General features: G+C 41.5%; 1 protein-coding gene and 1 long non-coding RNA gene across 2 annotated transcripts in view; one reads left to right on the forward strand and one right to left on the reverse strand.

The window, feature by feature from the left end:
* Positions 1-556: 556 nt before the first annotated feature.
* LOC110474289 (uncharacterized) lies at positions 557-14,910 on the reverse strand. The gene is made up of 3 exons (XR_002466055.1): positions 14,830-14,910; positions 4,956-5,027; positions 557-720 (listed from the first exon to the last, which is right to left on the reverse strand). It is a non-coding gene; the product is annotated as an uncharacterized LOC110474289 (long non-coding RNA).
* The window catches only part of CTXND1 (cortexin domain containing 1), a 35,028-nt gene continuing 10,626 nt past the window's right edge, over positions 2,138-26,539 (forward strand). Inside the window, exon 1 of the mRNA XM_031505805.2 lies at positions 2,138-2,624. The gene's annotated coding sequence lies outside the window, so the exon portion shown is untranslated. The remainder of the gene's footprint in view (positions 2,625-26,539) is intronic.

Genomic DNA, 26,539 nt, shown 5'->3' on the forward strand with positions numbered 1-26,539 from the left:
TTCTCTTTGTTTTGAGGGGTTTCTGGGTGAGGGCACTACAGTGCTTTTTGCTTTTCAGTGTCTCCTGGAGGCTTTGAGTCCATGCTGTCATGCTTTGTGCCTCTCCCCAGTAAATCAGGTACCTGGTTCTTTCTTTTTAGGATTTAAAATACTGTTACCAACAGAAAATGAAGTGATGTGTTAGCATAGCAGAGTTCCTGCATTATTGAACTGAGGCAAGGAGCCCAAAACCCAAAGGAAAATGATCCACTGGAATCTATATTCCTTCCCTCACCACAGCTCCAGAACATGAGATTATTATGCTTGTTAGAATAACTACTTATCTGCCCATGGCAGGGCTGGTGTTTCCTGGAATGTTGAGAAGGTCCACACTTAATTATGGTGCTGACTTGAATATTTTTGTCCAACTCATACTTTAAAGAAATCCATTATATCTTATCCCCAACCAAGGGAAATAAATGGACTTACTTGAAGGATCAATATACTCCAAGAGGGTGAGGCAGGAGAAATATTGGAACACCTTTCTACAGGGTCCTATAAAGGCTGAGAACCTTCAGTGTGAGTTAATTTTTTCTGCTACCAATACTGCAGCTCCCAGATCCATCCAGGTTTTCCTGCTTTGCTTACAACAAGGCTGTCACCTGGCAATCCTGCTTGTTACATCTGCATCATTTCATCTGACTTGACCGGACACTCCCTGGGACAGGAACTGTGCCTTGTCTGCATTTTAAAAGTAAAGACACACACATAATACATAATTACTATACAAAACAAACTTAACATTCAAGGCAGCTTTGTTGGTTTTTGCTTTCTATGACTCAACAAATTTGTTACCTTGAGGTGCTAAACACAGTTGTGAGAACAAGAGTGAGAAAAAAAGTCAGTTTTGCTATTATAGAATTGTCTTCTCATTTCATAGGAATCCACTGGTGCTGACACTGATATGTGCTGGTTTCCCCTTTCCTCCTGGGTGTTATTTTTGTGAAAGTGTAAAGCAGCACCTTCCCAGCAACATCTGTCAGCCAGGAAGACTGAGTATTTTTGGCATTTTCACAGGCAGAAATTATAGCACAGAAAACAATAGGTACAGGACCAATGATGCTGACAGGTATCATAGAAACCTGCATTTATGTAGGAATTCCAGAAGAAACTGAAGTCTAGCTAATAAAACACTTTTCCAAGGGGAAATGGGTTCTTTCTAGATGCCTGTCCTTGACTGACCTTTTGCTAAAGAATCCAATTAATAATCCTGAAAAATTTATTAGCCACACTGTTTTGGTTGCTGGGATTTCCCTGTGCTATCTGAAAGGACAATCAGCCCCTGGGGATACTCAAATCCTTTGCTAAGGGGGTCAAAACCTTCCCTCACCAACAAAAAGCTGCTGCTCTTCTGATATCTTAATGCCCCCATCAGTGGCAGAGAAAATCTCCCCTGTCCAAGAGCCCTGGGGGATGAGTGAATCAACACCTTACACAGCACCTGGTCTTAGAAAATGTTTATTAATGATTGCTGTGTTATCTATTGAGGGTACCTATGTGGAAATATATCCCAATTTTTGCCCGCAGGACTGCAATGTATTTGTTTTCACAGATTTGCCACACATGGTTAGGCACAATTAGCATTTGCAGGATGCTTGGGTAACAGGTAAACACAGCCCCAAAATGGGGCTTTTCTCCTGAGAGCCCCTTTGAAGGTCAGGGTTGGAGCAGGCAGTGGTTCAGCTTCACAAATCTGCTCACTCCAGCTGGTTATGGGGAAAGCGAGTGCAATTCCCCCACAGCTTCCCAAAGGCACGGAGCAAAACATCTCAGTACAGTACAGGAAAAATTAGGGTCCCTAACGAGAAATTAGTGGCACTGTGGCTCCTGGTCATTCTGCTTTTCTATTATTACTGCTCATTAATTTTGCCCCATCTGCATGGAGGAGCCCCCATAAGTGACAGAGGCTCTGCAGACAGAGGACAAAGGTGACAGTCCCTCCTTGTAGACTTGAGCCATGCTTGGAGCCTGTTAATCTGAGATGTTAATCCATGAAGTTTTAGGCTACTACTTCTTGACTGTATCCAGCAGGGCTGGTACAGCACATTTCAGAGCTAGGAAACCCCTCCCCTTCACTTGTACTTCTGAAAAGCAGAAGATTTAGTTCAATTGACAGAGTGCATTCCTCAACATTTACAATTGCATTGGCTTGAATTTCTATTGTTAAACTGAGCTCTCTCTGAAACAAATAAATTAGTGTTTGGCTGAGAATTCCACTGTAAATTGCAGAATACGACAACTTGCAGGATACAGACCTGTAAAGCAAGATGAAGCATCCCCAGCCCCTTTGCCTTTAAAATGCCATGGAAGCACAGAGGCTCTCGGCAGAACACCTTATCTGCTCTCCAAAGCTGTGACTCTTCATCCTTTCCTTATGAAGACCCAGGGGATTGCTTACTTAGCATCCACCAGAGGCAATGGATAGGGTGAGCAGCCACTGCAGCCAGAAACCCCCAGCACGGAGCACGGGCAATTCCCTGCACATGCAGAGACTTTGGAGCTGAACTGTGCCGAGCAGCGAGCCCTGGGCTGGGCGAGCCATGTGTGCCCGGGGAGAGCAGCCCCCGCCGCTGAAGAGCAATGCAGTAAGTGCTGGGGTATTGCAGCAGGCACCGCTCGCCCCGAGCTGGAGCCGTGCAGCTGCTGCCGGAGAGACACCAGCTCCAGCCCGGAGCAGCGGCAGCGCTGCGCGATTTTTGGTGGTGTTGCTGAAGGAAGTGGAGGGATGGAGTGGGGTTGCAGTGCCAGGGACTGTGGGCTGGTTTTTTTGTGCGGGTGTTGCAGGGGGTGCTTGCTGTATGTCCTGTGCTGGCTCTGGGGGGGCTTTCTGTGCTCATGTTGGACGGGGTTTGAACAGAGGGGGGCTTAATAACTTAATGTCAGCAGGCATTTGTGTTCTCCTTCATCCTGCAGCATGTTTCCTGTGCTTGGGTGCAAACTATTTTCTGTACTAGTACTAGGTACTCTGATGCTGGATTTACAGGGGCTGTGCCTTTGGGTAATGGTGAATTGTAGATTGAAACTATGTGAATGAGTGATGATGGGTAATACTTTCACTTCAGCAGATATGGCTAATTTCTAGTTTGTGGTAAATTCTTCACTGTGGTCTCTGAATTGCAGATGCTTTTTTGGTAGATAAATGTTTGTAAGCAGTACTTTATCATAGCATAGCTGTGGCTTTCTTCAGATTCTGATGTTCTGTTTCTGTACTCTGCAGCATCAGCTTTCCGTTTGTACTGAGTAGGAGAGAAAGCATAAGTTAAAGTTTGCTTTATATGATGAAGGATTTTTACATAGTTTGAAAGTGTTTGCAAAATTAGCATTTGGGCAGTAATTGCAAGCCTTTGGAAAGATCTGTGCAGCATTTAAAGCAAATTTAACCATATAGTTTTTATTCTGTTACTTAGAAACTAATACCAAGCTTCATGCCTCTGCTTTCTTGGTACAGCTTCCTCAGTGACTTATGAGTCCTGGCTTTAGGATAACTGCCTGCCTTCAGCCTCACTGCCATTTTGGGCTTCAGGCATGTTTAGCTCTCGAAGGCAATGTTTGCAAAATTTTTTAAGAGAGCAGTACATGCAACCGCTGAAAGTTCGGGATTCTGTTTTTGCTGCTCAGTCAAATGTCAATAATAAATAGCCATTGGTCTCTTGTAAAGGAGCACTAATGAAACTATTCTTTGGTTTTCCCACTCAATATTTGTTTGTAAGTTGGGGTTTGTTTAGTTCTTGTAAAATATTCACATAATGAAGAAAGAAATATTCCTCTGATAAAGCTGTCATTTTAGTTTTGAGCAAAATTTGTAGCGTCACTAATTTGAAGGGATAATTCTCAAAAATTAGGCAAATAAAGTTCAGATTCTTTTAAAAGAGTTTTTGCAGAGATGCTGCTGATGATGTGTGTAATGTTTAGTCCCAGGCATAGCTGATAAGACCAAAAAATTATCCTGGAAGTTATGGCACCTTTTCACTCCCGTGCAACATGCGTGTCTTGGAGTTTTTTCCATGAGATTAATGCTCAGGTGCAGAAAAGAGATATTTCCTCTGGCACTGCAGTCAAGAGAATTTTCTCCTTTTCATCTAAGAGAAGCCTTGTGACATATGCTGTTATTGAGTTGCAATTGCTAAGATAATGCAAAATTAATAAGTGATGATTAGTCTTCATTAGTAGTACAACTTTGAAGATGGACAAATCTACAAGGAGGGTGGATCACATCTGAATCTGATCTGCTGCCCTCCTCCCTTTCTCTCCAACCCCTACTTCTCCCCTTCTGTTTATGAGCCTCTGATAGGTGCTATAGTTGCTGTCATTTAAGGATCTGAACCCAAGAGCAGTGCAATTTTTCCAGTCACAGGTTCACAATCCATGTGTGCCTCATCTGCTCCTGTTTTCCCCATCTAGATTTCCAGCAAAGCCAGTAACAAACTTGGAAAATATGTGAATTTATTATATGAGATCTCTGACTGAGCATTTTAAAGCTGGTGTTAGTATTTCTGTCATGGGGAAAGAGCAGGGATTTTGCCTGTAACTAAAATGTGCTCAGAACACACAGTTTTGATGACATTATCATCAGATATTTTCAGGTAAACTGACTCCAGTAATTTAACAAGCTATTGTTTTCAAATTATTTCCTCTGAGGTACAAAACAGGGGAGGGAAAGAAATGCAAAGAAGGAGTTGGATGTTGGAAAGTCGCTGGATTCATAATGAGAATCACAAGACAAAATGGAAGATTATGTCTGGTTTTATGCTTTCATGCAATTCTGAGTCTTTAATCAAAATGTGTTTCCTGAACTGGAACCTCAGAATTATTTGCCAAATATTATTGTTCATGTCAAGTGTAAAATGGAGAACATTAGGTATAAAATCTAATTTCCCAGCCTAGAATAAGCATATTAGTAAACATTATGTTTTTACCTCATCATTTCTGTAAGCAACCCTGGCAGGAGCCTTGCCTCAGAAGTCAAGTTCACTTTATTGCATTGCAACCTGAGAGAGAAACACACAAAGGGAAGTTTACTAATTTTGTCCTACATTGCCAGTAATGAGCTGCAAGTCAATTTAATTAATGAAGAGTAGCTGCTCAGCATTTGTAGTCGCCTGAACTACTTTAATTTGCATCACTGTATTTCTACCCATTTTGATGTGTAGAGGCATGGACAGATTTCCCTGACAGTAAGAAATACTACTGCCATTTAAGTAACAGAGGCAAAACTTCCAGTACAAAACTGGATAAAAGAATATCCAGTGGGTGGATAAACGTGCTGCATAATTTCAAAGCCCAGTGGAAGTGTGTGTTATTGTTGCACCAGGACGCAATGGCACAGACACGTCACATTAAAAGAAATGACATTCAGCACGTTATCAAAAAGATAAGTTTAGCTGTGTTTGTACAAGAGCAGGGAATTTTTGTACCATGTTTAGTAGAACTGTCATGTTTATAAAGAAATACATCTTACAGCTAGTGACTTCCAAAATGTGCCACATACATAGTCAATACTTTCTGACTACAAAAGGAAGGACATTTTCTTCCTTTCTTGTTTTTCAAGGGTAGGCTTTTTGATGGCATCAACTACTTAGATATGCTGCATAGTAATTATTTTATTCATATGTATGAAAGAAAATCTCTTAGAATCTTCATTATACTGATCTGCTGTGAGCATCAAGATTGAATTTAACTGGGATTTTTAGATATATGCCTAGACAGTCCATTTTCAACAACAAAATTAATATGCTATTATTTTCCACTATCACTTCTTTCCAAGGGCAATTACTTAATACGTTGTAATAGCTACAGTTTAGGATCCTTCATTTGCCACAGTGACTTTCCTCACTTTTCACACCCACACAAACCCCAGAACCTACTGTGAGTAAAGCAGCAGTGCAGTAGCATTCAAGGAGGATTAAAGGACTTAGATTGAGTACTTCCTAAAGCCTGCAGCCTGAGCTGTCATTTAAAATAGGAGCAAAAGTGATGTATCTGCCTTTCCCAAGTGCTATTCAAAAGGTGTACATATGCACACAAAAACCATGCAGAATTAGAAAGATCACACGCTATGTTTGGCAAAGTATCTTCAAAGTGCACCTGGTAAGGCAGGGTGACCTTCAGAAAGTGCAGAAGAGCTGGCCCACAATTCTGTCACCTTCTGCATCTATTCCTTAAAGCTTTAGGCAAGAATTCTGGCATTTGGCTTTTTGGAGGATAATTCAGGACATTGAACTTTAAAAGGAGGCTGTGGAAATCTGTATTCTAACAAACATAGTCATGAGCAACAAACTGCAAATCAGCATCTGATTTTCACTGAAACATCTGGAAGAAACTCCAAATGCCATGTGCTCAGCTCTGCATCTTCACGAGTTCATGGAACCTTTAATGAACTTTTCTTTTCTCTTGGACAGAAATACAAAGGAAAGAGTGTATGGACTAAACAAGGGTTTGCCTGAATGATGGCTGCAGAGACACACACCTCTTCCCAGCATTATTTTAGCATTTGAGTTTCAAATGTATTTCATCCAGCCCTGGGGAGACTAAGCCTCTGGGGATCCTATTCTGACACTCAGAATTCATAGTAGTCAGCCAGAGAGATTCCTAGACAGGAGGAGCATTGTATCCCCCAGTGTCAGTCAGGACTTTGTTCAGAGGGAAAGATGAGGAAATGAGACAGAAGGTTGCTGAAAACACAGATGCTCACATTTCTTCTGCTGGAAACAGGGCATGATTTATTTCTTTTTATCATAAATCACAGGTTTTCCTTCAAGGCTTTGCTTTAGACTTTCAATCAGTGCTGATGGTTGTAAAGAATCACATGCCCAAGCAAATCTAAACTACCTGGTGGAAAAGCCTTCCATTTCTCTCCCTGCCCCATCTGATTGATTTCATGATTACTAGAGAATTTACTGCTTCACACATTTAGTTTGTCTTATAAACTGGTCCAAGGCAGCTGATGTCACCCATCCAATTTTGTTTCCATATTCAAATTCAAGCTCCCATTCTCTCTGTCAGCATCACCAATATATCTATGACTTCTTACCAAATAACCATATCACACCATATGCTGTGGAATTGTTTTGGATTTTCACCAGTTTAGTTTAGAATTCAGCCCTCAGTCTGAGCATAATTCAGCTGGGAGGAGATCAATTCTAGAATCACAGAGTGCTTTGGGTTGGAAGGGGCTTGAAAGCTCATCCCATTCCAACTCCCTGCTATGGGCAAGGAATCTTCACTAGACCAGGATGCTCAGAACTTCATCCAGCCTCTCCTAGAACACTTCCAGGGAAATTATTCTTAAAAAGCCTGGTGACAGCCATGAGCCAAAAGCCTCCTCAGATACTATGAAAAATGGTGGGAATGAAAAGCAGAGGAAACCTCAGCTACCAACACAGAGGGAGCCAATTTTTGTCAGTAAGATCTTGTCAGGAAAGTGTCTCCCATTATTAGAAACTTAAAGTAACAAAACCAAAAGGACTGAACTCTGAAAAAATAAACATTGCATTCATTTTGTCTTCCATTTTGGGGTATTCTTAAGGACTTATGTTTCAAAGCTTTCATCTTCAAGCACATGAGAGCATTTTAAAATAAAGAATTTTATATCCTTGCACAGTAACTTCAGCAGAGCTTCAAAAGCATCACCACATATGAAAATCACACAAGGTTAAAATTTAGGTAATCCCTATATTGAGAATCACAACTTTACAAAACATTACTTGCTTCTGCTTTGTTTTTATTTTTCACAACATTACATGGCCATCTTTGTGTCTTACAGCCAGTAGAAATGCTTCCCAGAAAGAGAAATTGAGAGATTTTCTACCATCTGCATCAGTAAACCCCAAGAAAATGGTGTTTTCTGGATTACACTCTGCCTCTGAGTTCACTGTATCAGCACTGCAGTTTTGCAAGTTGCAAGCAAAAGGCAGCCAGAAAGGAAATACCCAAGTAAAGCTGATCCAATTCTTGTTCAGCTGTAAAAGTATTCAGAAATATCTCTCCTTACTCTTTTCATGTGCTATATTTGGTCAGCACACTGAAGTTGCATTATATTCTCTCCCATTCAGAGACTGTCACACCATTACAGCACTGACAGTTCCCATCTCCATGCTCACTCTGGGTATTCTCTGGGAAGATGCAGATTCTGCTCTTTGGCAACACCTGCTTTCACTTCATATCATTTTCCTTCTGCCACATCTTAGTAATGAGCTCTTTTAAGAATTGCCTGGAGAATGGGAACAGGTTGGTAACGGCAAGGGAAAAAAAACCCAAACAAACTCAGAATTGCATCTGTGAAGGAGGTTTTCCCCAGCTGCCTTCTGCTTTGGGTTTTGCTCCCATATCCAAGGAAGGCAGTGAGGAGACTCCCACTGACTCTGCATCAGAACCTAAAAGACTTCTCTGGGAGGTATATTGGGAGTATTTTTGGTGATGTTTATGATGCAGAAAAAAAGAAGTGCAGGAGCTCGTGACCTTGCAAACCCTGGCCATGGTGAGCAGCCCCTCCTGGGCAAACACCCCAGCTTTTCCTCAGGGCCTTTATTTGCCACACACATGAAACATTCACAGCTGGGCTGTTATAGACAATAAAGTTTTGTTCCTTCCTCTTGTTTTCTAATATTGTCTTGACTTAAATTATGTACGAAACAAAGGAAATAATATTTTAGAAGAGGAATGAAAGCACAATACAGGCACAAATAAAATTTGGTTACAGACAGAATTAAAGTAGATGGAGTAATTTTTCTTATGAAGAAATACTGCAGCTGAGGAGGGTGTTTTGTATAATACTCCATAGCTTGGGATTTGATTTAGAAAGCCTTTTGGACACACTTAGGTCACAAAATGTAGAGAAAACCAGCAAGGGAATGAGTCTCTTTTTTTATATTTAAAGCATTTCCTTCATATAATCCTTGTAAAACCGAGATTTTGGTGAGAAATAATAAGTGCATACAAGTCAAGCAGATTCTCTGAAAGAAGCAAAACAAAAACAAAAAAAAAAACAACCAAATAAATCAAAATCTGGAAAGGAAATGCAAGAAGAATATATTCCACAGTAAGTTTCCTCAAGCAATATTTAGTGCTAGGCATTTTCTGTCTCTAATGTGAGAGCAAAAGCAGCAGGTCCCAGCTGGGTACACCTGTCTCTCTTGACGAAGCAGCTGAACATTTCAGCAAACAGCCAAGGAAGGGGTATGTTCATGTGCTGCTTCATTTCAAGCTGCTGGACAGACTTGTACAGCAACCTGTCAGGGTTGCTGACATCAGTATTTGTCTCCAAAACTAGCCTGTGACACTGGGATTGACTTAAAAGGACACTCTCGAGCTGTTAGGAAGCAGTGGCTGCACAGTAACCATCACTGTCTGTAAGAGGTTGAGTAGGGGTAAAATACAGAGAGGACATTTAATTTATAATTGTGTACAAGTACACACACAAAGAGATGTAAACCTTAGGGCTCATTTTGGGGTTTCCACCAGCTGCTCACTAAAAAGGGCAGCTAAGAGGGACTTGAGAGCCACTGGAGCCCACAAATAACACAAGGTTTTTGCAGTGTTTGTCTGTGTTATGAAGACAATATACTAAGTTGCTCATGAAACAAAAGAAGCTCAGAGCTTTTCTATTCTCTTTTTTGTTTTTAACACTCTGAGTTTCCTTCTCTGAGCCTGTAGACCTGAAGGAATAACACCTTACAAGCACTGCTCCCTGCCCCTGCCTGTGGGCACAGATTAAATACAGCAGAGATGGAGCTAAATGTGCTGCCTGACTCTACAGAAGATCTTTCTGGTTCCCCTGCACCTGGGATCTTGCTTTAAAAGTCATGCTATGCTTTCATGTGACATTTAATTAGTCACCATCCGTAAGAAAACACCTCAGCTGACTTCTGGGCTTTTTTTCCCTTGTGGTTATCATTCAAGTGTCCTTCTACTGATTGTGGAATAAACTCTTCTGTGGTGCTTGCCTGGATTTCAAATGTCTGGACATGCTGCATGTGTGGTAGGTGAAACTTCTCAGCCTACACATTGCAAATACAAGAGATCAGTCTCACCCTTTGCCCTGCACTTACCATTGCTGTCATAGCAACTTGGCCCCATATATTCAAAGTTTAAGTGTGTTTGTAAGCCTGCTCCCCTCAAAACCATTTCTGTGTGCTCCAGTGACTTCATTGGGCAGCTTGGCAGCAGAGTGCCACCTTGAATTATTCTCGGTTAAAATTCACAGGAGTTATAGTTTAACACTGAAAGGGGCAGACTGGTTGTGTAGGAGAACCACAGGAGCAACCAACCTAGGCTGAGGTTTGTTATGAACTCTGATTTAGTGATTTAAATTTATTTGGTTTTCTGAGATGGTCTAGAGCTCATAGGCAGTGTATTACTCTGTCTTGGCTGACAAGAGGTAACTTCTAAAGATGAATGACCTTAGTTTCTTGCTGTCTTGGAAACCAAATAATAACCCTACCACACTGGAAGTAATACTTTTCATTGAAGTTCCCTACCCCATCTGCAGTTATGGCCATATTATGTACTGTGCCACAGTAATAACAGAAACACATCAACATGGACCTTGCTGAAAATGGCTTTAGCAGAGCTTTGGAAGCCATTTCTTCAGGTGAATGAAGTAAAGAGTAAAACCTTTCATCTTCAGGAACGTGTGAGCCTTCCTAGTGCACTTCAAAGCTTGGCCAGCTGGAAGCAGGAGCTGTAGCAAACTGCTGTGGAGCCTGTTTGGAAGCTGACTCCAGCACAGGAATTGAAATAAATGAATTTGGCACCTAAAAGAAGGTTTTGTGGAGTCAACGCTTTCTAAGCAGAGGACAGAGAGAGATTTGGCAAGGTTGGTGCATACATTATTGGCATTTTAATGTCACAAAGGGGTAATCCCAGGTCTAACTCTGAGCCAGCTGAACTTGTCGTGGTCTTGAAGCCCACCCTGCTCAGGTGTAGGGCTGAAGTGGTGCTGAAGTGACAGCCTGGGTGGGCAGGGGAGTGCTAGACACTGTCAGAAAACACACAAATGCAGAATAAATCCTTTTTGTACTAACCTGTGGTTTCCTGCATTCGCTACTACCCACCCACCAAAGATAAAGCTTTTATGCTGATAGTTGTCAGAGAATGAGCATGAGAATGTTGATAAAATAAATAATCTATGCCTGCTTTTGGTTGTTCAAACCAAAACACTTTCTGAAAGGAATCTTTCTGAAATGGAAATCAATGATGGTTGGCATCATTCTCAGAACGTTTCCTTGGGACACTGAAGTGCACAAATGCTTTGCTGATATTTTGGACACAGTGCAGAAGAATTTTCCAAGTGATTTTCCATCTCTCAGGAAAAAAAATGTATTTTCCTATTTGCATTTGGACAACTATTTGTATCTTAAAGCAAGTATCTGCAAAATGTTCATGCCTGCAGCATTTTTAAAATTAATAGCAGAGAAGGAAATAACACTGGCTGTCTAGCAGAATTTTTTCTGTTGGATTTGGTAAGAATGGGATACTCTGTGTAAAGAAAGTCTTGCTTCCTTATTTGCTTAGAGATCAGAACCGTTGTCTTTAGCTTTCTTTTCTCCTGACAATTTGTTCCTGTAATCTCCTTGTGTTCCTACATTAAAACCTTTGGCTGAATTGAGAGGTAGATTAACTGAGAATTTAAGCTACACATTAGTAAACATAACAGGAAGCAATGGAACAAGTCACCCACAAAGAGAGAAAAACAGTGAAAACAGGAATCTGTGCTGCCTCACCTACTTTTTATTCATTCTTAAAAAAAACCCCAGAAGTTTCCTGCAACATCTTTCTTCCTACATTTGCAAGTTACATCTGCTCACAGAAAGTTAATGATATGCAGAATAGTTTGCACCATGGTTAGGTCTGTTCTAAGGAGATAATAATGGATTTTAATCAGGGGCAAGCACAGGAACTGTGTCAGGAGGAACCGAGAGTCTGAGCACATCCAGGGGAGCGAAGTGGCAGGATTTGAGATGGGCCCAGTGACCTTGTCTGGGGGCACACAGAGCTCCTCAAAGGGCTCAGCATCAGCTGAAAGCATCTTCTCCAAGTGAAAGGTGTGTGGTGGTACAAAACCCTAGCTCAAAAATCACAGAGCAGGGGATTCCAGGCCACCCTGCTCAGGGATGGGGGGAGCAGAGGCAGAGGAGCTCTGGGAACCTCTCAAAGAGCTCTGCCAGCTCTGTTCCTCTGAGAAAGCTCCTGCTCCATAACCAGCACAGCAGATACAGTACCTCAAATCTGTTTCCTGCAAGAAAACCAGGACTGCCTCACCCAGAGCTAGAGCAGCACCAAGGTGCTCAGTTCTTCAGGGAGGAAGTGGCTTGTGGAAGGAATAATTCTAAAGCACCAAACCAGTATCAAAGTATCAAACAAACCTTCTTCGCTAGGACATTTTCCTTGCTTTTTCCCCTCTTCACCATATGATCCAACAAAGTGTCTCACCCATTGACTGTCTGGGAAATGTGATAAGTCTGATCAGGAAAAGAAAAATTTCTCCCCCATCTCTATTAAATTCTGTGGGTGCCCTGAGAGAAGATGATCTTTGGACAGCAACAGAATATATGATTGCAAGCAGACAGTAATTTTATTACACAACTGCCCAATAGCACTTGTCTGAAATATTTCGAAGTTCTATGGCATAGAGAAAGTCAGCATTTTTTAAAGCAGTTTAAACCATAAAACAGAGGAGTAACCAGCAGGGGAAAATAAGAATAGCTATTCCTTCAGAATTTTTGAGTGATTAGACTAATTTTCAACCTTTCTTGTATATGATCTATTATTTAATCTCCCACCTTACTTCATAGCAACAAACAACAGTCTATTTTAAACCTCTGTTTTTCCTCCATTATTAAAGCATTACTCTCTAAAAGAATGGAGTTTTGCAAAATGTTAAGAGGGAGAAGAAAGCAGGAGCAGCTCCAAAAAAGGTTCAGATGGCTGTGCCAGTCCTGCTGCTCTGCCATGTCACTGCTGCTATCAAGAATATTCCTCACCTTGAAAGCCAAATCAAAGAGAATTTTAAAATAAGGAATAAAATTAGAAGATCAAACATGTGAGGTAAGGAAAGTGGGATCTGGTCCAGTACTTACTATATTCTTTCCCATATTTGTATTATCATGAATAATAATCAGTAAATGCTCTAACTGCAATTTATGTCAGAGTAAAAAGGAGAGGAACAATCAAGTTTCTACAATGTTTCACTTTTATCACATAACATGGGCTAACTACTGCATTTTTTCCCCACTTGATCTCTTTTTAAGGTTATCTTAAAGAGTTTCCTCCCTCTTTATATGAAAGGATGAATTCTATTTCTAAACAGATTTGCTCAGCAAAATTTTCTGATTTCTGTTCTTACAGTTTCTTATCATGGTATTAGCACTTTCTTTTTTTTTTCCCCACGGAACTCTTGCTAACATAAACTTGCATTAACATGTTGCTTATTGGGCCCATAAAAAAAATTAACATCCAGGGTGCTAAATAACTGCTGAAGGTCTTGTAAAAATACATTTAGCAGGCAAGAATGTCTTTGAATGAATAATAATCACATCAAAATAGCAAAGATGATTCTATATACCTCTTTCTTTTAGATATTTTTTAGATCTCCGTAACTTTCTGAGAAGCTGTGCTTAAAACACTGGTGTGAATACAGAGCAGAAAATCCAAAGTCATTTGCTTCCAATCCTTCTCAAAAAAACTCTGCATTTGCTTGTACAGCAGAACAGCTCTGGGGACGCTGAAAGGGTGCTGTGAAAATCACTGCCCCGTAAAGTCCTTGCTGGCTACTGTTTAGAAAAGGAATTTGTGAAGGAATAAAAGCACTTTTTCACCAGGTTACAAAAAAGGAGAAGGAAGAAATAGTTTCCAGTTGCTGGAACTAAAAAAGACGAGGAAGTGCAAGTGCATGCAAAGAGGGAAAACCATAATTCCCCTTTGCAAAAAGGAAGTAATGATGTGTAAAAGGCATTCAAGAAAATAATTCTAGCCACAGCAAAGATTTGTGTATGATCAACTTCTGTTTGCTGCAGAGCAGTTGTCGACTTATTTTCATGTAAGCTGATGCTGTTTTCCCTGCTTGAGTGGCATAGCAATAATAAATACATTTATTATTCATTAAATGCCTTCAAAATATTTTAATATGCCTCAGCATTTCCAAGGTGTTCAAATCACAGCAGTAAAACACCCTGCTCACATAATTTGCTGCCTTAACCACTGAATATTACAGTTTGTAGTGTAAAGTTCCTGAGTGCACATTGTCAGACTGAGTGGAGAATCACTTTTGGTATCTGGAGTAAAGCACCTAAAAAGAAGTTTTCCTCTTAAAAACTACACTCCACCCACCCACCCCCTCTCAAAATAAAGCTGCCGTTATACACAGTTCAATTCTTCCATATTTTAAAACAGGTTTCATAAAATTCACCAAGTTCAGTGATTGTCAAATGAGGAAAAGGATATTTTTAAGGTAAAGGTAGAGCAATATATAGATGCTGTAGCTTCTGCATGCATTGTTTTGTGTGATTTAGTTTGATTATTTCTTTTCTATTCACAAAAACACCCCAACAAACCAAAAAAACCCCACCCCAAAAAAACCCGAAAAACCAAACCAAACAAAATAAACTAACAAAAAAACCCCCAAACAAACAAAGCTCTTCCCCTAAACAAATAAAACCAAAAAAAACCAACACAAAAAACCCCAAAAAAACCAAACAAAAAAACCCAAAAACAAATCCCAAAAAACAACAAAAAAAAAAAAAAAAGGAAAGGAATGAGGAATCAATCAAGATTTAGTCTTATGGTTTTCTTTACTTGCTGTTTGGAAGTCAGACTTCAGTGACCACAAGGTCCCAGCCTAGATCTGCATGATGGAGAGCTCTGCATAGCATTTCCTGAGTGCCACTGCACACCAAAGCAGATGGAAGGTGATTTATGGTCCTTGTTGTTCATGGGGATAAAGGAGCAGAGAATTATGCCTAGATCACTGTGTCCCGAATAATTCCTTAAGGTTATCAAGTTTTCACAGCTCTGTCTTATGTTAAGTTTATGCTGGAAAAAGAAGAATAAATCAAAACAAGAGGAAGTGAACCACTGAAGCAGAATGCACAGGGAATGTACCAAAGCACATAGTGCTTATTTATCTACAGCTGAATCACATCAACCAGGGAGAAGTTTAATTCCCAGTCACTGCTCAAACACTCCCAGATTATATTATTGTCACCAAGTCCAGCATTTGGTGAACTTTACCTACAATTAGAGCCTGGCAACACGTAGGCTATAAGCAAATAAATCGGAAAGCTAAATAGCTTTTCTTCTGTAAAGATTAGCACTTGAAACATCTAGCTGCAGTTGCCAGTGTTGTGTCCTGTGAGGTACAAAAAGCTGAGGGCAGGCTGTGGCACGAAGAGCAGCGCCATGAGCGCCTCAGCCCCGCCAGCGGCCTGGAGATGCCCGCGGCCGTTCTCGGAAAGGGCTCAGAGAGGCTGCAGATGTGAGCCTAACACGGCTGGAGCTGGCAAAAACCTCTCTACCAAGATGCAAAAAAGGCTAAAAATGAGCATGTGTTGGTGTTATTTCCTGCATGTCTCCCAGGTAAGACTGTGGAACTCCAGGTATGCAGGGGATGCTTCCCAGAGGTCTGGGAAACATTCTGACAGTGACAGAACTGCTGTTCATGCACTGCAGCACATCCCAGGGGCCAAGGCTGCTTTTGGCATCTGCTAACATCACTGCAGTTTGAAACTTGAAATGGAGCTTGTTACAACCCTGGCCAATGACTTCTCACAGGGAATTCTCTAAGAACTCTTGCTTTCATATTAACCAAGTCAAGCATTGACAAATCTGCTGTTCTCAGGGCAAATGCTGCTGCAGGGGTTATGTGAGGCTGTGGTCTCAGTCAATGTGGTGTGGGATTTACCATTCAGTTCCAAAATTAAAACGTGCAATTAAATGCTCTTAAAAATACCCTGTGCTAGGAAGAAAAGCCTTCCAAAATAGATTTTTATCTACTTGTTCCAAGTCCATAGTTCTTTAATGTTTCTGTAAGCAGTAATGGTTTTGCCCTGCAAGACAAATACCCATTGATTTGAGTTTCTAATAACATGATTTGAGTTTTTAGGTCAGGTTACCTATATATTTGTTTAATTAATTTTTATGGCCTTCCTTCCATTTAATGCTTGGGATGACAAACTTCCATTTTAGCAGCTGTGTGGATGCTAGTCTGAAGCACCCATGATGTCAAAGGCTTTGTATTCATATCCAAGTTATTTTGAGCCTTTTAAAAAATAATATGCACAGATTTATGGTATTTTTTTCAGCTCAATCTTATATCATTTATCACATGGATTAAAATTAATTCATACACATTAACCTGCAGGAAAGAGATGGTTACTGTTTCTTGAGATATGAGGAAAACATCTGAATTCCAGGGAGGATTCCAGATAAATGCATTAATTTTTAAAGTTGAAAAGTTCCTGCCTACTTTAATTATCAATGCTTCAATTTTCTGCCTTAACATTCAGTAATAAAGGTGGAGTCTTGGAGAAATGCCATGTCCAGTACAGAGCAATGTGCAGGCAATTCCAGGTGCCATCCAGCAAGCCAAGCACTTACCTTAAATCTGACAGTATTAGCTGGACTTAGGTGAAATGTCAAAGGCATAGGAATAAATTTGTTCTTGAATTCTTCCTAGAAACCCCTGTTCTCATTCAGCTCTTAGCTCAGTTGGCTTGAGCAGGGTGCTGATGAGACCAAGGCTGTGGGCTCAATCCCCATGTGGACCCTTTACTCAGAGCCAGACTCAATAATCCTCATGGTCCCCTCCAGCTCAGAGCATTCAGGGAATCTGTGAAGTGTTAAGCAAGTCTACAAGAAATGAGGAACCTAAATGCAATTACATATGCTGTCCTCACTGCTTTATTCTCAGGTCTGCCTTCAGTATCTCTTTAAAACCAGGCATGTGCTTAAATCCTTACATGAAAACTGCATTCAGATAAGTGATCTGAAATTAAAGTATCAGCCCAGCTCTTGTATATTTGCAAATCAAATTTATTTTGACAACAGGTTAACATAAGACACAGATGAGACACAGAGCCTAGGGCAAGATGGGTTGTGTGATTTAATATTCTGCAATTAAAGCCAAGGTCCAGGGATGCTGCCTTTCAAATGTGAGTGTTCAGGTTCTGCCAGGACTCTGCTGCCTGCACACCTGCCAGTGAACTGGAGAAGTTGCCATGCTACTTCATGGAAAATATTTATTAAGTCAGTGATTTATTTCATCTATTTAAAGAAGGTGGAATAAAACACTGGGCTGGCCATAATGATTATGCTGTTGTTATTTCTTTTTTAATTAATATTGAACAACCTGTACTGCAGCCAACTTCAAGACATTTCAGAATTGCACTCCTCATTCTCTGGCTGGAGAATAAAAGCCTTGGTAGGATAAATAATGTTTTCATTCTAGGACCCTACAGAAAACTACTTTTCCTAGTATCTTCCTTGCACAGAGAAGAGATTCTTGATTTTCTTACCTCATCTTACAAAAAAAATACTCACCTTTTCTCCCCATCTCTGAGATATGAAATATAAAACTCAGAAACAGATGCAGTCCCAGGTCTGAAGTTCCAACAGAGGAGAAAACCAGTTCCTGTCTCACCATGCTTCTTTAACTCAATGCAATATTTACCAGGATAGAGCTGGGTGTGGTCCCTCACACTGCTGGCCTGGGATAAATGATTTTTTCCACCTGTCCATCCCAAACCCTCTGTCCCCTCCCATCCCTGCAGTTTGTCAGTGTGGCTGATCCTGTGCTTGTTCCCAGGCCTGCTCTGGGTTATTAAGGGGGAATTTTATTTACACATTCAATCTGAAGCCCCACAGAGTTTTATATTAGAGATTTGCCATTGGGGGAGAGGGAAAGAAATAAAGAAAAGAACAGCTAGGCACAATGACCCCAGCTCAGCATGTCTGACCACCAATCTCTGCTTACTTCTAGAAGCTGAACATTGTATTATCCATGCAAGAGTCAGCTTGCATGGGAGACAGCAGGGTTTTGGTGCTGATACGTTTCAGTTGCCCCTCAATTGAGGTCAGTGGGACAGAGGCAGGTGATTGTCAGTGCCAAGTGATTCTCTCTGAACTGTGGAAAACCCTCTGACCCAGAGAAGAGACACAAAGCCAACTACAGACTCCTCCTGGTGCAGTGGTGTAATACCATGTTGTGTTAGATCCACAGCAGAACAGCCTCCAGAAGCTATTTTAATCAATTAAGAACAGTTGGATCCTTTAGCACATAGTTACCATCATCTACTTATTATACACTTAAAATGCAATTATAGACAGGAAAATAATGTTCGTTTTCTATTGGCCTTATTTTCCTTGAGTGAATTGAGTCTGCTTCTCATCTGCAGTCACAGTCCCAGCTGCTTCCTGACTGAAACAGATCCTGTAGGCTTTTTATATCCAGTAGCAATGCAGCAATGCCATATGCAGGGCCAGGGTGTGTGGGGGAGCTAGGATGTCTCCTGGCTCCAGAATTATAAGGCTGTTCCAAGTTCCAGTGAGGAATCAGTCCCTGTGTGGTGATTCATGAGGTAGCAAAGAACCTAGATCCAGTTCCCAGGCTGTGATTTTAGGGTTAGAAGAGCAGTGTTGCTTCTCAAGCTTAAAAAAAAACATAACAGAAGGGGAGATAGTTTTTGGAGTCCCTGCCTGTAACAGAGCAGGTCTCTGAGGCTATTAATTATCCAAGACTGGTGGTAAAGTAGAAAAGGTGAATGCATAGCAAAGGAGTTTTCCTAAACATATATAAATAGCAAACCATTACACTTTCACTGGAAGAAGGAAAATTTGCAGACAGGGCAAAGCTCAAGAACTCCCAAGCCCACAAATGCTTGTGTTCCCTGAATGTCATTGATACAAGTCACTTGCTGCCATAATTAGCTTTGTCAGAAGACCTGAAATAGAAGGGGGTGGAGAGGAGTCCCTGCAGTGTGAACTGACAGGGCTGTGTACCAGGGTGGTGTGGAGAGGATACCCCCAATTCCTTAAATCTGCTTTGCTTCCTGACCACAGCATCTACAGGGTCACTTGATGGACAGATATGCATAGGCTGGCCACATTTCACCAGGAGATTGCTCCACAGTTTCAAGGTTGTATTTATGAGAAACCTGCCAAATGCTTTAATTGGTGTCCAGTGCAGTAGGTCACCAAGAAAATAAAAATAAAATTCAAAAAACCCACCCCAGGGCAGCATTCAGGAAACTACTTCATAGGAGAAGTTTTAAGTTGTGACAAGGCAGCCTATCAGACTTCTGGAAGACTTTCTTTAACCTGTACCTTCAATAGATACCAAAGAAATAATTTGGACACTGTTCTTTGTGGTCAGGTGCAGGTTTTTATGCTGCTACTATAATATTTAAACACTTCCTATTAAATATTGCATATCAATAGAACTGGCTATATCAAACAGCAGGTAATTGCTGGCACTTATTTTTCAAAGTCAAAACTCTGCTTGAACTTCCCTTTGAGAAAATTAGGGTTTTATTAGCTGGCAGAGAAGGGGAAGTGATCCCAAGGGCAATTTGGCTTGGGAATGCAGTGTTCCCATCAGAGCATCCTTTCTGGCAGTAAGGCTTTCCTGAGAGAAAGTTCAGCAGGGTTTCCTGAGACTGTTTAGCTCTCAGACCTGATTTTTATGGAGGCCTTGGAAGAAGATGAGATGGCACCTTCAGAAATATGAACCCAGCAATGCACAAACCCCACTGTCTTTCTCACTGCAAAGTCAGTAGTGAGTCAGTGCACAGAATAAAAAAGGTTGAGGAGGAGGAAGTCTAAAGTTTGTGTTTGTCACAGCACTGCACAAAGTGGGAAATGCCAAGTGTAGGCTGCCAGCCTGTACATCCCACTGACTCCATGGAGGTGTCTTGGAAGCACCAAGTTCACTCACTGAGTCTCCCACGGTCCTCAGCCCTGACCCAGCAGATGTAAACAGTGCTGCCCTTGATTTTCCTGCTCATGAGGGCCATTTACCACAGCCATAGTGGCATTTGTGTTTTGCTTAGCCCCAAAGCACTGGGTTAAAGTGAAGCAGTCAGAAGTTTCCAGCTGCCCACGGTCTGTCAGGTTGAAGTCAATGCAGTTTTTATGAGGCATTTTATTATTAAAAGAATTTCTCTAGAAATCAACCCTCCCACTGCCTGTCCAACATTTACAAAGCTAATTTAGTTCAAGGGTGCTCACAGTTATGTAAATAGAAGCCAGACATTTTTCTCTGCTAGGGGAAAGTCATTCAAAGAGAGGTACCCAGCCATGTGCAGGCCATATTTTAGCATGCCCATAAAGAGCTATATTCTAGCTGAGTGCTGTATATCTCAGTGCTTTTGAATGGTTTGCAGTTGCAGTGTTCTCTCAGCCCAGGAAGGGTGCCTGAGGCAGCCCCATTATTTACTCCGTGTCACTCCAGGGCTGTGACCTGGGCAGCAGGACGTGCATCAAGCTGTGTGTCAGCAGCTCCCCAGCCTCCTTCCCAACTCCATCCCCTTCAGCCACCAGCCTGTACACGACTTGAGGCTTGGCATATTTACAGGAACTGAATTTTGTGGCACTCAGAGCAGAGGGTGCAGCTGGGGCAGTCATGAACATGGACAGAGGTGCTGGAGGAAATCTCCATTTGCAAAGTTCACTTTGCAGAGACAGACTGGGGATAGTGTTGGAGGTTCCTGCTGTTAAGAGTTTCCTTCTATCTTTGCTTTACATCTTCTCAATTAATAATTAGTTTCAGTAATTCAGAAAAATAGAAGCAATAAGATTTTATTTGCCTTCCTTTGAAAGTGTTGACTTCTAAACTCAGTTAGAATTGAGGTCTGTGCTTTGCTGTTACAGGTGGCTTGAGCAATCCTACCCTAAAGAGAGAACTTGAAACAAAACCTGTTCCCTTGCCTTGTCCTGCCACAGACAATCCCTGTGACTGTGTTAGCTGCCCCTGCACAAACCCTGAGCATCTCACACACCTCTGCATGCCAGGCTGTACCTGCACAGAGGCTTCCACCCAAAAGAGAATTATCTATTTTAGTACAGAGGGAGCAATTTTCCCCCAGCCACAGTGTCCAGATAATTCTTTGTGTTAATCTACAGTGACATGGCACAAGATCTCAGTATTTTTTTTCTGTGAATCAGAAAATGCAGAACTGGTCAAGACCACTTATCCTCGTTTGCCTTCTAAGAGAAGACCTGTGCTGAACCACGATGGAGTTATAAATCTCCTTCTGCCACCTCACTCTCCCCTTGTCAATGAAACCCCTGCCTTCAGAAGCCTGACTGTTGCTGGCACATGAACAGGAGCAGCCTCTGAGCACAGCACTGATGGAACAGCAACAGCAGAATTGCAGCTGAGCAGCTGAGAAGCAAGGGCTGATTTTGAGCTCAGTGTCCTGCCCTTCCAGATGCTCCAGGCTCAGCTGCAGCACATTGAACCTGTGGGAGATCTGGAGTCATTCCCTACCATCAGGCTCAGCATTAGGATTATCTAGAAGACCTTGCAGGGAAAACAGTCCAAGGGGAAACAAAGAATACTTAGTATAAAAAAAAAAATCAGTTCTATATCTGCATTTGCCCATACATAAAAATCCGCCTTAGAAAAATCTAGTTCTGAATGGAGTCATGACTGCAGTCCTGTTAGTTCCTGTTCTAACATAAATCTTCAGACAGAAGTACACCAAATGAGGTAGGAAAATGTAGTTAATCCTAATGGTGTCATCGTGCCGTGCTCCCTGCACAGTTTTAAAGATCATTGGCTGGATGCTCTGTATGTGCCTGGTACTCCAGGTAATTGTCCTGGTGCTCAAAGGTAATTGTCTCTTCTTCAGCATCCCCAGATGTGGGGATGGAATTCCTGTATGTTAGATGTACACTTGCTTCTGGCCCAAAGTCACCTGTACTGCAAAGCAACTCTCCATTGCCTGCATTTGCAATTAATTAAACTTCCAAGAGCATGGGCATAAAACGAGCCTGTGACAATAAAGAAATAGTGCCATGGACAGGCAGAGACCCACTGGGACACATCTCACCTTATTATTCATAGGACTGAGCTGTTTGAGTTTAGTTTCTTTCCATGCATGAAGAGCTTTTGAGGAATCTCGTTATTGCACTGAATATAAATATATTCAGTAAATATGAAGAGACAGAAGTTAAACTAGAAGCAAAGATCAGTGCCTGGTTTTCAAAGCATTAGAGCTGTATTACTTACAGATAGAAATAGAGATTGAAGCTGAAATTGGATCGGATCTTAAATATCTTCTCTTCTTTTAAAAGGACTTTCCAGAGGTAGCCAAAAGCATTGGCAATCCAAGAAAACATCAGAAACATCCTCCAACACCCACAGCTGCTGTTTTAGGACGTTACAGGGCAGACCCCTGATTAGTGGTTTCAGGGTCTATTTCTGGGCCAGTTGTCTGTAATTCATCCAGTTCAAAAAGCCTGCTGGTACTGCCTGCATTCCTCTGTGGTAGCAAGTTTTGGGAAGTCACTACCTGCAGAATAAAGAACCCCTTTTTCCAATAACAAGGTGGTTGTCTACCAAGGTGTTGTTGGTAGTTCATTGAATGCCCCCAAGTTTACCTGTTTTGTAAATTGATGATTTTTTTTTAATTGGGAGGAAATTAAAATTTCCCCCATCTTCTTCGGACACTTTTAAAGGAACTGATCATCCCTTTGATCATTTTAGTTATCCTAAGGAGAATTTCTAGGCATCTATTCCTCAGCCCACTTATCTGCTTTCAAACCCCAGTGATCCCAGTCCATAAAAAATGAAATAAAAAATTACAATAAGGGGTAAAACAGCACTTATCTGGGCACATTCAGAAGTCAGTGTGCTCCCTGCAAGGGAGAAAAGACCTTCCAAACTGCTGAGTCAGGTCAGGCAGGTCCTCGTGGCTCCCTGTACATTAGGTTCACTTAAAAATGTTCCTTGTGGCTAATGGTGCATTAATAAGGTATTGGCTGTCTGGGACTGTTGGGTGCTGTGCCAAAGCCAATCCTTTATAAATTGAACATGTACAAAGGTTCTGGCAGTCTGATTCCCAGTGACCCACTGACAAGCTACTGATCTAGCTGAAGATGTGGAGAGGGAATGTAATTGCCCACAATCTTTTTAATCAAGGACTACACTTCCAGTAATCTGCTGCAGTGACAGAGAAAACAACATCAGGCTGTAACACACGTCTGGAATCAAAGCTCTTTTCTGTACAGTCTTAATTAAAGAGAGCTTCTGACTACAAATTTTATAGAAAAGTCAATGAGCCTCCAGCTGAGGAAAAGACCTTTCTTGATGTGATGAAAAGGCTGCACGTATACTTACTTATTGTACATGATCAGAAAAAAAAAAAACATGGAGAAACACAGGTAGCACTCAGGCCATGGGTTATACTTGGGAATATCTTCAATACAGATTGGGATGAGAGGGAAGGAGGGAATGAAAAAGCATCAGTCACCCCCAAAACAAACAAAGCTTTGGCCAAAGGGATCATTAAGATGGACCAGAACCCCTGCAGGGCAGTTGAATTAGAGCCTGGCCTGGAGCAGCCCCCCAGGGCATGGGTACTTGAGGATCCACCTAAAGGTGGCCCAGGCAACAATGCCCAGAAATGAGAACAACAACCAGGGTGACAGTCATGGGGTGGATTTTCACTGCTTGGACAGTCCTTAATGTCAGGCTGTGCTGGTGATCACTAAATTGGTGTTCTGCCCACCTCCTGCCACCAAAGCCCAGTAGAAAAGGCCCATTGTTTTACCATTCTGAGAGATCGTTTTTGACTGTTCTCTGTCTTTGATTAAACAAACTGCATTTTATACCCATCCATCTGGCACTTCTAATAAATACATTCTGCTACCAAGAGATACTCAAAGTTTACAAGTTTAATTTGTCATCACTCTGTAAAACCACATTGTAACATAACAATCTGTCTGTCACTGAGGCCAAGTTTAACAGAATTTCATAGAATCACAGAATGGTTTGGGTTGGAAGGGACCTTTATAGGTCATCAAGCTCCAAGCCCGCTGCAATGAGTTGGGACATCTGTAATTAGATCAAGTTGCTCAGAGCCCTGTTCAACCAAACTTTGAATATTTCCAGAGAAATCCACTACCCTGCAGTGTTTTACCACCCTCCTTGTAAAAATGTTCTTCCTTATATCAGATCTAAACAGATCCTGGTTTAGTTTAAAACCATTGCCCCTTATCTTAACACAATAGCCCCTGCTAAAAAGTTTGTCCCCATTTGCACAGGCAGCCCTTTACCAGCCAGCCTTGCTGCCAAAAACCAGCCTTGGACACATTTGATTTACTGCAATAGAAATTGCCCACATGTCCTGGGAAGGACGAGAGACAGAGACCATGAACAGCTGGGGCTCAGAGTCAGGATCCTGACTGATCCTCACTCATCTCAGCAATGGGCCATTTATCCTTTCTCCCAGCCTCACTTGGTGACATGCCAAATTTGGAGGCTGCTTTATTTGTTACCTGCCTACAGAGCTATAGACTGGAGCTCAATTATCCTTAAATTCTTATTAGGATCCTTCACTCCAGCCAGGGCTGTCATGGAAAATGTAATGCATGTCCTGACTCAAGGTTTTGGTTCATTTGTAATAAAAATCATCTGGCCTCCCTCTGAAGGAAGATGCAATCCATCCCTGTTGGGAGACAGTGGAAAATACAGTTTATGTGGGTGCCAACTGGATCCTCATCAGAAAGAATCTTTTATGCAGTGTTCACGTGCAGAGCTGTGCAGAAAGGGGTGGGGGGTCTGAAAACAGGAAGATTTTCTGTGCTGTTGAGCTGTTTGGCTGCTCACCCTGGTTCCAGATGGTGCTGGAGGCACTCGGTGCCTCTGAAAACAGGCCAACTTTCATTCTCCCAGTTCTTATAGTAGCAGGAGAAAAACTGTCCTCTTGAGAAAACAGGGAAAAACTAGTAATGATATTTCTGCTTCTCCTGTTGACAAATCATAGCTGGAATTAGAGAACATGCCGCAACAATTCTGGTTTTCCAGCTGGAGAGAGAGAGAAGCTGCTGTGAGTGCCCCACATAGCACAAGGCTCTGCTCCCTGGAACTGCCCTAACCCAAACTCATTTGGATCACCTGGGCCCCCTAACTTTTCATTTAAGATCTTCAATTATTCTTCCCTCCTATTCCTCACACCAGCAAGGAGAGATAAATCTGTGTGAGTAGGGCTGGTTTTTCCATTGTTTTCTAAGTGTTTCTCATCCTTACCCAATAACATTTCTGGGCTCTGGGGCTGCTCCTCCTTGGGTCCATTTCTGCCCAGTGACCTGACAATAGAGGCTGGCAGGGTTAAACCTCATGTCCTGCCTTGCAGTCAGGTCCATATTTCTACTACATCTCAGGCTTATTCATTCAGTCTTTAAGACTCCTTTGCAAGATTTTTTTCCTTCAGTTTAAGGTAGGATGCAGTTCAGCTGGCATCACAGCCCTGGTTGTATCACAAGGAACCAGAGCAACAGCACAGGAGGTTTTGTGCATGAGCACAAGCTGCAAACATCCATCCTCACCACCCCCTGCAGATGGGGGATTGGTTCAGAAAAGGAACAGGCAGGAGCAGTGCCTTTGCTGGAAGCCCCGTGTAAAGCCTGTGTCAGTTTGTCTTGTTCTGAGCCAGAACACACTCTCGACTTTCAGCTTTACTTTTACTTATGTTTAATTGATCAAATTCCTCTCCCCACAATTTTCTGAGGTATCTGAGAAAGGCCTGCATTAAAAAAGTGTATGAGTCAGTTATCAGTATGGATTAAAGAGCACCTGCAGCTATTACAATGGCAAAGCCACCTGCAACTATTTTGGATGTTTTGCTGCTCATTTATTAAAACTTCCTTGACAAGGAGTTACCTTCATTAGCAAGAATTTAACTTTTGATTTAAAATAATTGATTCAGAGAAGAAGCAGGCCTATATGATTCCTTTCTGCCTATATTTGTGGCAGTTCTACAGGCATAACCCAGCTATTTTTGCTGTGAATTCATCCACAATACTTTTCCTCAATTGGAAAAATATTGATACAGCCTCAATCTGATCTGTATGTAGTTTTTCAACATGAAAGGGCAAAAGATGTGTCTCTGAGAGATATCCTGCAAGTTAGAGAATACTGGACATCATTCCCACAAGGAAATATTTGTGTAAAAAGGAGTTGCTGTTCTATCTTGAAATTAGCCTTTTGTTTTTGTAAAAAAAAAAATAATAAATTCAGAGCAGTACAGAAAAATATGGGTCATTTTTCCTCCTTGTCAGCTTTGCTGCAGTGAAAAATTTCTCCATAGTTTTGCTTATAATTCTCCTGGCTAACAGTCATTGTTTAATTTATAAAATAACTGCCAGGACCAACAGGCATGTTTGTCTCCTTTCAGAGGATTTAAACAGCAGAGAGTTTAAAAAGCAGATACTCCATTAAAATGAGTTTATATCATATCTATTCAGACCTAACAAGCCTTGGCTTAAAAGCCTAATCCATTTGTTT

Source organism: Lonchura striata, chromosome 11 (assembly GCF_046129695.1).
Source record: "Lonchura striata isolate bLonStr1 chromosome 11, bLonStr1.mat, whole genome shotgun sequence".
Lineage (NCBI taxonomy): Eukaryota > Metazoa > Chordata > Aves > Passeriformes > Estrildidae > Lonchura > Lonchura striata.